The sequence below is a fragment of the Cyanistes caeruleus genome, unplaced genomic scaffold (assembly GCF_971803275.1).
Source record: "Cyanistes caeruleus unplaced genomic scaffold, bCyaCae1.hap1.1 HAP1_SCAFFOLD_382, whole genome shotgun sequence".
Lineage (NCBI taxonomy): Eukaryota > Metazoa > Chordata > Aves > Passeriformes > Paridae > Cyanistes > Cyanistes caeruleus.
Genome location: NW_028256136.1, coordinates 7,358 through 20,444, shown reverse-complemented (window position 1 = coordinate 20,444; position 13,087 = coordinate 7,358). Strand labels below are relative to the sequence as shown.

Genomic DNA, 13,087 nt, shown 5'->3' with positions numbered 1-13,087 from the left:
CGTGTAATTCAAGCTGCTGAACGCCAGTGTGGTGATGATATAGCCCGTCCAATTATGATACGGGACATTATCGAAAATAATGCTAATGCCGAATGTAAGAAAGTGATCAAAGCCCTGGGAAAAGAAAAGCCAACAGTGCCAGAAATGATAGACGCTTGTAACAAAATAGGAAGTCCACAACATGTAGCAGCAATTCAAGCAACTGAATTAGGGAGAACCTTAGGAGAGAAGCTGGAAAAAGCTCTTTTAGCACAAACATCACAAGCTGCAGTAATCGCAGCTCAAGCAAAAGCACGAGATCAAAAGCTCACTGAAACCCTACTGCACATCGAAGTCTGCTGAAACCTCCACACCAGCCAGTGAACCTGCAAAAAAGAGCCAAGAAGCAGACGCCCAAGCCTGATCTACGCAGAATCTTCAAGAAGAAAGTGATCTACCAGAAGCAGCTCAAGAAAAAAAAAAAATGGAGTTCTGTCGTTTACCCAAGTGCATGTTGTTTTTATCTTTTTGTTTTAATCTGTATAGTGATAATTGTAGTTTTAATAGCTATACCTTGTATACTCCAATGCATGCAGAAACTAATGAGTAGAACCGTATCTAATATCTTAGTTATTCATAGACAAAACGGGGGAGATGTTGGGAAGGTAGAATTAGAAAGAAATTATAAATATGACTTTGTAGCCAGAAAGGCTAAGGAAGAAATACAAATGATAGCACGGTTTGAATAATTCAAAGAAACCAACCGGGCTGGTATGCCAGAACACATTCTTTCCTGCAATAAAACCAAGCTGAGACCCCTCATCCCAGCCTTATAAGGAAAGGTCTGAAGGACCCTGAGATAACTAAAAATATGCAAAAATAGCGATTTCTATAGGTTGTACACAAATGTTACTATATTAGTATACTTAGAAAGATTGGTTAGTTAAGGAATAGAATATTCAAAGGTATAGGTTATATAAGTAGTGGTATAGAAGAGCTCGGTCTCTTTTTTTTTCTCGCTCTTTTGCTCTCCTTTTTTTGCTCTTTTTTTGCTCTTTGCTCTCTCTTTTCACTCTCTTTTTTCTCTTGCCTTCTCTCTTTTCTCTCTTGCGCTCTCTCTTTTTTCTGTCTCTATATCTCTCTACCCCACGCCCTGAAATAAACTTCTAACACTTAACTCGATTATAGAGGTCTTTGCCGTGTCTCTGACCGTCCCCAGAAAGCATCTCCTACACCAGAAAAGTCAACAGTTCCTGTTTCAAAGGGAAGCAGCCACCACTCCAGGAAACCTGAATTGCCCCCAGGCACGTGTGTGCACTTGAAGGGTGAACAAGTGTTGGGGACAGAGATCTCAAACTCCTTCTAAGGCTGTGAGAAACCCACAAGTGGCAAATTATCATTGTGGGTCAACTCCAGCTGAAATTCCATTCCCCCACACCCTCCAAATGGGCAGGCAGGCCTGGGCTCTGGCAGGGTTCAGTTTTGAGTGCCTTGTGTTGCCTGGCATGTAAATGATCCTATCAACTCTGGTACTGATGGATTGTGGTATGGCTGCTGAAGGAGGAGAGGGAATCTCAGCAGACAGAAAAGTCTCTTCTGCTTTCTCCCTGCAGAACCCCCTCTCCAAAGAGAAATGCCTGTGCTGGGTTTCCATGGGACCCCTTCCCTCAGCCCACTGAGGCTGACCCACTGTGTGCTCTGCAGGACCAAAGCCAGAGGAGTCCCAATATCAGTCACCACATGGTCCCCACACAGCAGGAGAAAGCACTGCTTGCAGTGGGGCTGCTGATCAGTGACCCATCCTGATTCCATCCACCCCACTCCTCTCAACCACAGACACCAGAAGGATCCCAGGAAAGCCACAGTGCTCTACCAGATGCCAGGAGCACTCCCTGCTGTGGCCTCAGGGATGCTGGGTGACCTGGTTGATGAGCATCTCTGGCTGGTGATGGAATGTGTGGATGGAGGCCCTTGACAGGAGGTTGTTTGAGATACGTGTGGGGCTGAAGGAGAGATGGCAGCTGTCAGTCGGGAGGGCAGGGACCCCGCTTGTGAGTCCATTGCCTTGGACACCCTCAGCCACAGGATGTCCAAGAAGTCACACAAGGCTTTGGCACTCGCAGCCTTCTTTTCCCCAAGTTCCTGCTTTCTGTACATTTACAGCAGAGAACCTTGTTTGTTTTTAGAACTAGAATAAAGATCCCAGAGGGAACAAGCCTTGCTGGTTTTAATCAGAAGCATCAGTGACCAAAAGTTGTATTTCCTTGTGGGGTGTCCTCATTTGCTGCATTTTCTGAGTTCCTCTTGGATCCTTTGGAGGGCAATAGGTTGTGCCCTCTGAGGATCCTTTGTGCTCCTTGGTGACCCAGGAGAACCTTCCAGGAGGTTTTTGGGTGAGCTGCTGTTGTGATGTCACAGGAATGTTGCCGTGTCCTTGTGGTGTTCCCGTTGCTGTGGGGCACAGAGGCCTCAGTGTCAGAGCGGCTCTGGGTGCCTGCTCATTGCCTGAGGATCCTCCTGCCTGAGGCATTCTCAGCAGCCAGCCCAGCCCCTGACGGGTGTCCTTCTGTCCTGGCAGGGGGACAGACAGTCTGCAGACGTGTGCAGCACAGCCAAAATGATCCAGTAAGTGGTTGCTGCAGTTTGCACTCTGGACTCTGGGGCTTCTTATGGGTATTTTTTAACCCACTTGGCCCCTAAGTCGAGGATTTCCCCAGGTGCACCATATGTGCCTTTGGGATTGCTGTGGGCTTTCTGTTCTTCCTTTGGAACAGAGGTAATTTTGAAAGAAAATTGCCATATGGATTCCATTCATTTGGGAGATCTCCTGCCAAAAGTTTCTTATAAAGGGTTTGTTTCTAAGCCAGTAGGGTGTGCACAGCATTTGGAATGGAGCCTGGGAGGGTTCTGTTCCCCAAGAGGAGAGTCTGTGGCAGTGGACCCTGGCACTCCCTCCGTTGGCTGGTCCAGCCAAAAAACAGGACACAGCCTAATATTTTGTGCTGTTCTCTTGCCTGCTGTGTGATCCAAAAGGACTGTGGCTCCAGGAGGGAAGTTGTGAAAGGAAAATGCTCTTTTGGTATTGACTTGTTGTGTGGGAGTTTCCAGCACAGGCAGCTTTTTCTTTTATCAGCGTCTGGTTCAGGTGAAGGTCACCTCACACATGGATACTGCGAAGCTCCTTCTTCAGTGAGTGGGAAAGGAACCTTGCCTCGATCTTCTCGAGTGTGGCCTGGCTGGCTCAGTGATGAGGTTTCTCTTCACTTGAGTTTCGAGCCAGCATATGTTTGTGGGGTTCACTGATTTTCTTCAAGAATTCAAGTCTATAGAGCGAGTAAAGAAATCAGGGGGGGACTCTCTCTGGTTTGCATTCCACAGTTTATTTCTGTGAAGGGGAATCCAAAGGACGAGAGACCAAGGATTTGGGGTCTGGGCGTTGTATTTTCACAGGGTTTCTCGGAGGGAGGGAACATCAGAGAAAGAACCAATTATTTTTCTCAGTTAGTACATCTTACAAACTTTCTACAAATCAAGGTTACACACACCAAGATTAGAAATAGCAGACACCAACTTCTTCAAATGCCCACAAAGGTGTAGGAGTATTCTCCACAGAGGGGCAGAGGGGGAGAGGGGGGGAGGCTGGTTTCCTGGCAATACAGGGGGGAAAGAAAGGGAAGGGCAGCACACCCTCCCAGCTTCCATAGCTCAGAGGCATTCTGGGACAGGAAAAACAAAGTTACAAACTTCCGTGTTGGAAAGAAGGGTCTCCTGGGCTAAAGAAACTTCAAGCATCTGGAAATGCCAACAGGGTCTTCTCTTTACTCTATCCGGCCTCTTGTCGTGGGGCTGAGGAGAGAAACTTCAGTAACCGTGGGAACTTGACACCAGGTTAACAGTTAGGAGAAAGAGAAGCTGGGGGGAAAATCACAACTAAAAGAGGGGAAAAGATATATTTCAAGCTATCAACTACAATAGAACCTGTGGTGTTCAGAGATCCCAGTTGCTCCCTTTCAACACCAATATGAGCCCAGGAAGCTCCAGGATGATCCTTGTCACATGCCAGCACTCCCCAGATGGTCCCAGTTGCCTCTGGCTAGATCAACCCAGTCAGTCCCAGTATGATGCCATTTGCCCCCAGCATGCTCCCAGTTTCTGCCAGTCACCCCCAGTATGGGGGATGATGTGCAAGGTATGTTGCCAGTCACTCTCAGATACTCCCAGTATGAGTCCAGTCACTCCCAGTATGATCCAAAGATGGATGGATGGGAGGCCTGATGGAATCCTGGAGACCATTGTGACACTCTAGGGCCCCATGGAACCGTGGTGACACCAAGTTGGCTGGGAGTGTTGATGTGCTGCAGGGTAGGAGAGCTCTGCACAGGGACCTGGACAGGCTGGATCCAGGGGCCAAACCCAACAAGGTGAGGATTAACAAGTTCAAGTGCTGGGTTCTACACTTTGGCCACAACAACCCCTGCAGCGCTCCAGGCTGGGGACAGAGAGGCTGACCAGCAGGCAGGCAGAAAGGGACCTGGGGCACTGATGGACAGCAGGCTGGGCATGAGCCATCAGTGAGCCCAGGTGGCCAAGGAGGCCAATGGCACCTGGCCTGGATCAGGAACAGTGTGGTCATCAGGACCAGGCCAGGAATTCGTCCCCTATGCTTGGCACTGGTTGAGCTTCACCTCGAGTGCTGTGTCCAGTTCTGGGTCCCCAATTTTGGAAAGACATGGAAGGGCTGGAGCATGTCCAGAGAAGGGCAACAAGGCTGCTGGAATACACATCTTGTGAGGAGCAGCTGAGGGAGCTGGGGTTGTTTATGCTGGAGAAGAGGAGGCTCAGGGGAGACCTCATCACTCTCTACAACACCCTGACAGGAGGGTGCAGCCAGGTGGAGGTCAGGCTCTTTACCCAGGGAACAGTCCCAGGACAAGTGGACACAGACTTAAGCTGCACCAGGGGATGTTTAGGCTGGACATTAGGAAATATTCTTCACAGAAAGGATGATTGGGCATTGGAATGGGCTGTCCAGGGAGCTGGGTGAGTGACCGTCCCTGGAAGTGTTTAAGGAAAGACTGGATGTTGCACTGATTGCCATGGTTTGGGTGACAAGGTGGGCACAGGTTGGACTTGATGCTCTCCAAGGCCTTTTCTAGCCTGGTTGATTCTCTGATGACTGTGACCCTGCAGGGCCCTGGGGAAGCAAGGGGCCACTGTGACACTGCGGGGCCTGGTGGAACCCAGAGGACCACAGTGACACTGTGTCCCACATGGCACCAAAGAGCCAAAGAGCCATTGGGACACCGTGGGGCTACATGGAAACAAGGAGTCCATGGTGACAGTCGGGGTCCTCGTTGAACCACAGAGGCCACTGTGACACTGCTGGGCCTTGTGGAACCAAGGGGCCACTGTGGAACCAAGGAGACCCTGGTGAGACCCTGGGCCCCAGTGGGATCAAGGGGCCATTGTTCCATTGCAGGGACTCTAAGGGAACTAAGGGAACACCTGTGACATTGTAGTGCCCCATGGAACCAAGGGTGACACTGCAGGACCTTGTGTAACCTGGGCTCCACTGTGGCACTGCACCACCAAGGGATTTCTTGTGGCACTCTGTAAGAGACCCTTTTGGGGTGTGGACGATCCGAGACACGGCAGAGACTTCTATAGTCGAGTTAGATGTTAGTAGTTTATTTCAGGGTGTGGGGAGAAAGAGAGAGCCTACTAGGAGCTAGCAGACAAAGCTCAAAGCAGGCTCAGAGGGAACAATACAAAAGTGGGTAAAATATGAATACATGAGTTCAAGACTTAAGATAGCTAAGAAAGAGAGGAACAGAACAGAAGTGAGAGAGCCGGGGAAAAAAGATAAAGAAGGGCAGAAAGAGCGAGGCAAGAGCATAGAAAGAGTGAGGCCAGAGAAACAAGAGAGCGAGCTCTCCTTTACAATTACTTCTATAACCTATACATTTGAATAGTCCATTCTTTTACTAACCAGTCTTTCTAAATATACTAATACAGTAACATTTGTGTGTGACCTATAGAAATCGCTGCTTTTGCATATTTTTAGTTATCTCAGGGTCCTTCAGATCTTTCTTTATAAGGCTGGGAAGAGGGGTCTTAGCTTAGTTTTATTGGGGGAAAGAAATTGTTCCAGCACACCAGACGGGCTTCTTTGAATTATTCAAACCATGCTTTCATTTGTATTTCTTCCTTAGCCTTTTGGGCTAAAGAGTCATATTTATAATTCCTTTCTAATTCTACCTTCCCAACAGCACTCTGAGGCCTCATGGAACCAAGAGGCCCCTGTGATACTGCAGGGCCTTGTGGAACCATGCAGAGCATTGTGACAGAGCAGGACAGAGCATTGTGACTCATGTCATGATGGGACCACTGGGATACTGCAGGGCCCCATGGAACCAAAGGGATTTTGTGACTCTGGGAGGCCTGATGGAATCCTGGAGACCATTGTGACACTCTAGGGCCCCATGGAACCGTGGTGACACCGAGTTGGCTGGGAGTGTTGATGTGCTGCAGGGTAGGAGGGTTCTGCACAGGGACCTGGACAGGCTGGATCCAGGGGCCAGACCCAACAAGGTGAGGTTTAACAAGTTCAAGTGCCGGGTCCTGCACTTTGGCCAAAACAAGCCCTGCAGTGCTCCAGGCTGGGGACAGAGTGGCTGGACAGCAGGCAGGGAGAAAGGGACCTGGGGCACTGATGGACAGCAGGCTGGGCATGAGCCATCAGTGAGCCCAGGTGGCCAAGGAGGCCAATGGCACCTGGCCTGGATCAGGAACAGTGTGGCCAGCAGGACCAGGCCAGGGATTCTTCCCCTATGTTTGGCACTGGTTGAGCTGCACCTCGAGTGCTGTGTCCAGTTCTGAGCCCCCAGTTTAGGAAGGACACAAATACTTAGAGTTGTACTCACAGAGTCTGTAGGCACTGGCATGTTCCAGCTTTCGGAGATGGCTCCAGGAGCTGCAGCTGCATTGTCCTGCAGCCAGAGGCTTCCTGTGTCAAGGGCTGGGAGGGATTGTGCCCCAGGCACTTCTCAGCACCTTCTTAGCCCTGACTGATTGAAGCTCTCTGTGTCTCTGGGCTGTGCCCCAGGGTGGCTGCAGGCAGTACCCCAGTCCTGCTGGGCTGGGAGAAGAGCTGCTCAGCAAGAGAAATGTGCTTTTGAAGCTTTTCCTAGTTTTCAGGATCATCCTCTGTGCCGAGAGCCTGGCCCAGCTCAGCAGCACAGACACAGCAGCAGGACTTTAATGAGCCTCTTGGGGCTTTGTGCTGAGGCCCTGAAAATCAGTCCCTGAGAGGGAGGGGAAGAAACTTCTCAAGAAGTCCAAGTCAGAATCCAACTCCAGAGCTACTTTTACCTTTAATGGGTCCCACTGAGGGACAGCACTGAGAAAGTGTCCCCAGGCCCCAGGCAGGGCAGAGAACAGGAGGCACTGATGACAGGTGGGGACAAAGAGAAGCCAAGTGTTGGTGCCCTGGGCCACAGCAGCCTCTGTGCCAGCAAGGGCTGTGAGGAGACACCTTGTCCTGAGGCCCTGGGGCCTCCTGGCACAGCCCCAGCAAGGCTGGCCACTGTCACCCCCTTTGGCCTGCCCTCAGCATCCCCCCTAGCCCACATGCCAGTGGCCTCAGGGATCTGCTGGAAGGAGTCCCTGGGGAGCCTTGCTCAGGAATGGCCCTGGGGGCTCCTTCATGCTCCCAGGAACTGCAGCTTTTTCAAAGGACTTTGGCTTTTGCCTTGGAGTCTCTGAGAGGTTTGTGCAATCATGATCTCCAATTATCTGCTGTAATTAGTCCATTGAGAAGCTTTGTCAGTAACAACACTCAGTGGGGCTCATTAATGCTTCAAGGTACTTCAGGTTCTTAAGGCACTTTCCTTTCTCCTTCCCACTTCTGAGAAAACTTCTGAGAAGTTTGTGCAATCATGGCCCCAATTATCTGCTTTAAGGAGTCCCCTGGGAGCTTTGCATTGACACTCAGTGGGGCTCATCAAGACTTTGAGATACTCAGGGTTTTTTCAGCTACTTTGGATTTTCCTTTCCACACGGAGTCTCTCTGAGAGGTTTTTGTGCAATCCTGGCCTCCAATTCTGTCCTCCAAGGAGTCCATGAGGAGCCTGTGTTGGGGATGGACCTCAGTGGCACCCATCAATGAAACGAGACACTTTGGGGTTTTTTTCTGACTTGGACTCCTGGAAAGGTTTGTGCAATCTCCTCTCAGGCCCTGAGGTTCAAGGGCTCAGCTCCAAATGCACCATGGGGCTCATTAGGATCAAGCAAGTCCTAATAAACCATGGCTGTGCCTTGATTTCCCTCTGGTCTGGTGCAGTTTTTAGGAAAGTTTTCTACAATCGTTACGGAAAAATAGTTCAATGAGCTTCTAAGAAATATGTATTCCTTTTTTAAGGGACATCTTTTATTCCTGTTCTCTTTGGAGCAGAGGGATTGTAGCATTCAGTGATGGATATTCGTCCAGGGCCTCTCCTAAGAAGGTCTGGCCAGGTCAGAGAAGCTGTGTCTTGAGGTCTGACCCAGTGTGGACAACCTTGCTCCACATTCCCCAGCCTCATCCTGTCTCTTCTCACTCCCCTGGGACCTGCTTTGCTCACACAACTGGCTGCACTCAGGCAAAGAGGGATTTTCCTTCTTTAATTTTAGCAATCTAAAACTCCTGAGTTTCCCCATGGAAAACAGACACCCTCCTCAAGTGTGTGCCAAGCCCAAGGTGCCACCAAGGAGCTTCCCCTTCCCCAAGGCAGAACCATGCAAGGAATGTTTCAGACACACAGGAAGTTCTACAATGAACACAAAGCCAGAGTTGGCTGAAGGCAGAATTAGAGCAGCTGCTGAAGGCCAGCCAAGCTTTGAACTCCTTGCAGCTGAAAGCACCAAGTGGGTTGTTTGGAGGTGTGTGAGTGAGCCGAGTGAGGGAAATGCAGAGAGCCCTGGGAGTGTTTCTGTGCAGACAGGCTGCTGCAAGAGAAGCATTGGTACTTCTCTGGGGGCAAACTGTTAGAAGGGTCGGTGTGGAGTGACCTCCCCAGTGATCTCACAGTACCCCCTGTGATGTCACACAGCCACCTGAGATGTCACAGCCCACTCGCTGATGTCACACAACCTGCTCTGGGATGTCACACCACCATTCTGTGATGTCCCAGCCTGTTTTGTGATGTCACAGCCCCCCTTAGATGTCACAAAACCACCTCGTGATGTCACATTGTCTCCTGTGATGTCACACAGCCACATTTGATGTCATAGTTCACTCTATGATGTCACAGTCAGTACTGTGATGTCACACAACCTGTCCTGAGATGTCACATGGCTCTTCTATGATGTCGCTGCCCACTCTAGGTGTTGCCTAGCAAGGCAGACACCCTGGTTCTAGAGCAGCACGGTGGCCACGCTCAGGCCACTCGGTCCAAACCCACACAGGCACCAATGTGATGGATGGCAGAAATGGCGTTTATTGCTGGAGAATTTGACAGTTTATAACCTAGGTTCACACAGTTACTCCCATCTGCTTTCAGCACAGCTAGGTGCTATTGGCTAATTGCGGGGGTCATTACCATACACTGTGGAGGAGGGGGGTGACTATCTTTCCATTACATCCCAATATCTTCCGAGCCGCCGGGCCCAAGCTTCTACATTTCCCCCCTCTTTATGCCTAAGTAAATTTGCTAGAATATAAGGTGTATTAGTCTTAAAAGTTCTAACATTATTTTATAAAGTATATTTATCTCTAAACATTTTCTCTAACTTATCTATATTATAAAAAGTTTTAAAAGTAGATATTATAAACTTGAGTAAAATATAAGGTACACTATACTTAACTAATAGGCTTAAAACTTATAAAATAGACTCCGCAGTTTTTCATTAGTACACATAGGGCACATGCGGTGACCAAGTGTATTCTTAGAGCATCTGCTGTCTTTCTACAAACAGGATGTTGACCCTTTCTAGTCGGCTCTTAACAAAAGACACAAGCCTATTTGAAACACAGAGTTTTTCAATTATCTGCAAGTCTTCATCAATTGTCATTTGTAGCTGAGACAGTCTCTGTTGTTGGGTCACGATGGCAGAGACACCTGTGGCAGCACCAGTTGCTGCCAGGCTAAGCAGCATCGCTATGGTCACACCTGTCACCAGTTCTCTTTTCTGAAGTCGGGTGAGTCTCTCCGCTTGCAGGCTCAACTCTTCATCCAGGTGGTACATGACCTTGGGAACAATCACAACTTGCACACAAAAATCGTTAGGAACACTGAAGTTATAAATTGATAGGCATAGGGTAATCATTGCCGGGTCTGTGCCCATCAGCTGTTGCAGGCTGGAGTCTTGCAGTTTAGGATTTCTTGGTGAGTGAACTCTCTGTCTCCCCTCTGTCACCTGAACTGGGAACGCTAGCGCAGCTGAAGGGACCCAGCTGGCACATGCAGTTTTTACCTGTCCCCAGTCTGCGAGAGCAGTATCCTCTCAGTTCTTTTTTAATGTGGAAAGGGGGATTCTTGTTTATCTTTGTTGTTTCCTCCTCTAAGGACTCAGTCTCCGACCATTCATCTTCACTAGTGTCTCGATTGGAGTTGGAACTCGACTGGCTAGCTACTTCCTTTTTCCCGTGCCTTTTTGTTGGGCTCCGGCCCCGCCTACATCTCCTGTGGGCGGGCTGTTCCCTCCCTCCTGGTTCTCCCCGCCTTTCACTCTGCCCTTCACTCCACCCTTCACTCCGCCCTTCACTCCGCCCTTCACTCCGCCCTTCACTCCACCCTTCACTCCGCCCTTCACTCTGCCCTTCACTCCACCCTTCACTCCGCCCTTCACTCCACCCTTCACTCCACCCTTCACTCCGCCCTTAACTCTGCCCTTCACTCCGCCCTTCACCCTGCCCTCTGTTTCGCCCTCTTCTCTGGGTACGGAGGAGCCCGCTGGGCCCGAGGTCCTGGCTCTCCCCTGGAGAGGAGATACTTCTCTGTAAGAGAGACACAATCTGTCGCTCCCGGGGGTCTTTGAGTTAGATATGTTAAACTGTTGTGTTTCATTGGTGTTCTCCCCTGCTGTCCCACCCCGATACATGTATCTCAGGCTTCCCCCCACCCCTCTCCTTCCCCATAAATACCCCGGGTTTTCCCCTGTTTGGGGGATTTGCTGTTTCACACCCTTCGCCGAAGCTCTGCCTGAATAAAAGGTTTTGCCTTGGTGGAACGCTGGGCCAGCATTCTCGTCCCTGCTTCCTGTGTTGCCTGCCCACGGCTGCCGAGCTGAGCTGGAATCACTCAACTACCGCTGAGCCTGAGCTGGAATCACTCGACTGCTCAAAGCCGCACACGCGCTTTGACCTGGCCCTTCTCAGGGCCGTTTCTCTAGAGAAGTCGCGGTGCTCCAGGCTTTCCATCGCCGCGGCAACTGGCGTCCCAAACGTGAGGCCTTCGAAGGAGCCCTGAAGAAGCGTCTGCCTGCAGTTTTGGCTGTGAAGCGAGTCGCTGTTTGAGCCGCCGCCCCTCGAGGAAGCTTGCTTGCATTTTAGCAAGAAGCCATCCAAGAGGCTGCGACCAGGACCCTCGCTGACCATCCGGGGCAAGGAAAGCCCCTGAGGACCGGCAGCCAGGTGACCACCTACCCAGCAGCTTTTTTTTTCACCCGCCGGCATCTGCCGAAGAGAAATTGTAAGTCGACCCCGTGAAGAGTTTTTTTGGGCTTTTTTCTTTTTCTTTTTCTTTGCTGTTTTACTGCTGGGTGGGGAGTGAAAAAGGATGGGGAATGAGTCCTCTGTATGGAGACTGACCCCACCTGAGAGGGACTTTTATATCCAAGTTGTAACTACCCTAAAAGCGGGAAATTTTAAGTTTTCTAAAGGGGATTTAAAAAGATTTATTCATTGGGTTTTTAAACATTTTAAGATTAATTCGGACTCTGCTAAATCAGGAACCTTTTGGGATAATGTGGGGAGAAAGTTATATACAGTTCAAGCTAAAGGCGATTTTTCTGTTGCAAAATTCTTTCCTGTGTTTCAAAATATTATTTTCTCATTGGAAAAAGAGGAAAAAAAAGAAGAGGGAGTTTGGGGTCCCCAGTTAAACCCCCCAACCCTGTCAACCTCTCCAAGTGTCCCTAAACCCTCTTCCCCTATCTGAGACCCAGTTGGCGGGTGGACGTTGCCCCAGGGCACAGGGCTGCTGCCGTCTCCCTGACACCCCCCTACCGTCTCTCTACCGTTACCAGGGCGGCAATGGCCATGACGCTCTGGGTCTTTCCTCTAACCTTTCTCCCATGCCCTCACACCCGGTTGTGTACCCCCCAGTTCCTACCGTTAGCACAGATGGCGCCGGCAGTGTGGCCAGCCCCGCCATTCTGTCTCACTCCCACCCCGGTTTTCCCGCCCTCGATGCCCAAAATGGCCACTTTCCCGCCTTCACCCCTTCTCTTCCTGCCACGTCCTGCTTCCCCTCTCCCCCCACTGCGTCATTGGGTGTAACCGCGTCGGGCCCCCCCATCCATCGGGAAACCCCTCCCCATCGCGGACCCCAGTCCCGACCCTTCGTGCCAGGGCCCCGCCCCTGGCAGCGCTCCCGCTCCAGGGTCCCAGTGCCCCGGAGGTTGGCACGGCTCCGGCCGGAGCAGGGCCATCTCAGCTTCCCCACCCGGCCACAAAAGGGCCAGCTCTAGGCACCCGAGCCGGCCCCGCGCTGCCACCAAGCGCCCCCCAGCTCCACTAGGAAATGAGAGTAGTGAATCTTCTTATTCAGATTCTGAGTATGAAGATCACTGAGCTGATGTGCAGAGGGAAGCCACACGAGCGGGGAACTCAGCTCTGTCATGGAAAATACTTGCCTTTCCTGTAATAATGAGGAGAGACAGGGGAGGGGCACAAATCCCACCACTATAGGGAACTGCAGGAACTTTGTAAAGCTGCTGAGGAACAGGGCAGGGGTTCACATTTTTTTAAACACTTGCTGGAAGCCTCCTTCTCTGCCCACATCATGGTCCCCCATGACATCGAGAATGTTATGAACTGCCTTCTCTCCCCTGCAGAGTACATGTTATGGGAGAGGCAGTGGAAAAAACATTTAAAGCAATTGGCAGATGTTTATGCTAAAGATGCTAA

The 13,087-nt window shown here is 50.5% G+C and overlaps 1 long non-coding RNA gene across 1 annotated transcript; it reads left to right on the top strand.

The window, feature by feature from the left end:
* Window positions 1-4,319: 4,319 nt before the first annotated feature.
* On the top strand, window positions 4,320-8,299 carry LOC147645395 (uncharacterized). Its single transcript, XR_015282380.1, has 2 exons — window positions 4,320-4,400; window positions 6,249-8,299. It is a non-coding gene; the product is annotated as an uncharacterized LOC147645395 (long non-coding RNA).
* The last annotated feature ends 4,788 nt before the right edge of the window (window positions 8,300-13,087 follow it).